This window comes from Malurus melanocephalus, unplaced genomic scaffold (genome assembly GCF_030028575.1).
Source record: "Malurus melanocephalus ecotype Western Australia unplaced genomic scaffold, MMel_1.1 scaffold_947, whole genome shotgun sequence".
Lineage (NCBI taxonomy): Eukaryota > Metazoa > Chordata > Aves > Passeriformes > Maluridae > Malurus > Malurus melanocephalus.
Genome location: NW_026624179.1, coordinates 27,752 through 29,852, shown reverse-complemented (window position 1 = coordinate 29,852; position 2,101 = coordinate 27,752).

The following is a 2,101-nucleotide window of genomic DNA, read 5'->3' as shown; positions in this document are numbered from 1 at the left end:
GAGGAGGGGGGAGAATAAAAAAACCCTTTTCCATTTCCTGATGGGGTTCCCAGATGCCCTAAACCATCCCCACATCCCTCCCGTCTCCGACAAAACTCAGGATTGAATGACGAGCCATGGGCTGAGGACCTTCCCAGAGGCTCCCTCAGGTCCTGGCAGGTTGTGGTCACTCCTGTCCGTGGCCTGGGGCCCTGCAGAGKGTCCAGGGGTCACTCCTGGGGTCACCCAGCCCTTCCCAGCTCCCKCRKGGAWTTCTGAGCTCCTGGGACACCCAAACCAGGTGAGGCTGAGCCCAGCTCAGYTCRTTAACAGCTYYCTCATTAACGGCTCCCTGTCGATTCCATGGAAATTCCCACCCTGTGTCCCCCAAAGGTCTCTCCTCACAYCYCCAGTGACAGCTCAAACCCTGCCTCACCCCAGAGAGGAGCAGGAATTGACTTTTCCAGACWAAAAGCCCCAAAAAGGASCAAACCTGCCCAGTTTTGGGGCTGCAGCACCTGGAGTTCCATCCACACTCCAGAGGGCCCAGAGGTCACTCCTGGAGTAATCCAGCCCTGCCCTGCTCCCGCAGGAATTCTGGAGCTCTGGGACACCTAAATCAGGTAAATGAGAGAGGCTGAGCAGCCTGGGGCCCTGCAGAGKGTCCAGGGGTCACTCCTGGGGTCACCCAGCCCTTCCCAGCTCCCTCAGGGATTTCTGAGCTCCTGGGACACCTGAACCAGGTGAGGCTGAGCCCAGCTCAACTCGTTAACAGCTCCCTCATTAACGGCTCCGTGTCCATTCCATGGGGCAGTTCCATGGCAATTCCCACCCTGTGTCCCCCAAAAGTCTCTCCTCACACCCCCAGTGACAGCTCAAATCCTGCCTCACCCCAGAGAGGAGCCAGAATTGACTTTTCCAGACAAAAAAAACCCTAAAAGCAGCAAACCTGCCCAAAGCTTTGGGGCTGCAGCACATGGAATTCCACCCCAGCATTGTCCCCTCATCTCCCCACTCCACGGCTTTGTCGTGGCCAAGGGTAAAGCTTTCCAGGATAAATCCCAACCACCCCAGAAATGCTTTGGCAGCCAGCCCTGGACTCCGCAGCTGCACAAATTCCCATTTTTTCCACAGAATCCTCTCATTCCCAGCCCTCCTTCCCTCCTGCACAGCCTCGCTGGTTCTGTGAATGAATTCCCTTTGCCGAGCAAATCCACAGTTTGGGAGGAAAAGAGGGGTTTTTGTTCCTCTTGAGATAAGAACACTGAAATTGATGGGTTTTTTTTCCTTTCTTGCAGTAAAATTCCCGTTAAAAGCCACCCCTGGATCTTTGGTTTAACTTGTGGTTTCCACCAGGCCAGAGGAAAAAATCTGATTTCCAGTTTAAAGCACAATAAAAACCAAAATGAAGTCCAGGCTCAGTTAAGAAAGTCCAGAAAGGGTTATTAAAAATGTCCTTTGCTTTAATTCCATTTTCCCTCCCAAAAATAAAGGTTTTCTTGGAATCTTGGAGTGGTTTGGGTGGGAAGGGACCTCAAAACTCACCCAGAGCCACCCCAGGGATGCCTTTCCCTATCCCWGGGTGCTCCAAGCCCTGTCCAGCCTGGCCTTGGACACTKCCAGGGATCCAGGGGCAGCCACAGCTTCTCTGGGCAGTTTTATTAAATAATTTTAGTAATATTTTAAATCATCTATTTTAATAATATTATTAAATAATCAGATTAATGGTGCTTGATTGGAGCTGCTGAGATCAGAACGGAGCATTTTCAACACCAAAGACGATTTTTCCATCAAACCCTTCGATCGCCTTCCCAACTCAACTCCTACCAGCAAAATGCGAACAAAAATAATTCAGATTTAAACAGGCAGAGAAAAAGTTTTCTCTTCTTATTTTAATAATTTTCCCTTTCCTGAAGAAAACGGAACAATTCCTGAAATTCCRTGTTGGAACACRGATGATCCTCGGGGGTYCCTCCAGCTCRGGATATTCTGTGATTCTGAAACWCCTCATCCCCCAGCAGGGATTTTTTGGAGCTTGTGATGGAAATCTGGGGGTTGGGTGCCTTCGATTTCCACTCTCACCACTCAAATTCTGAATTTCCCCTCACTGTCCTTAATTCCC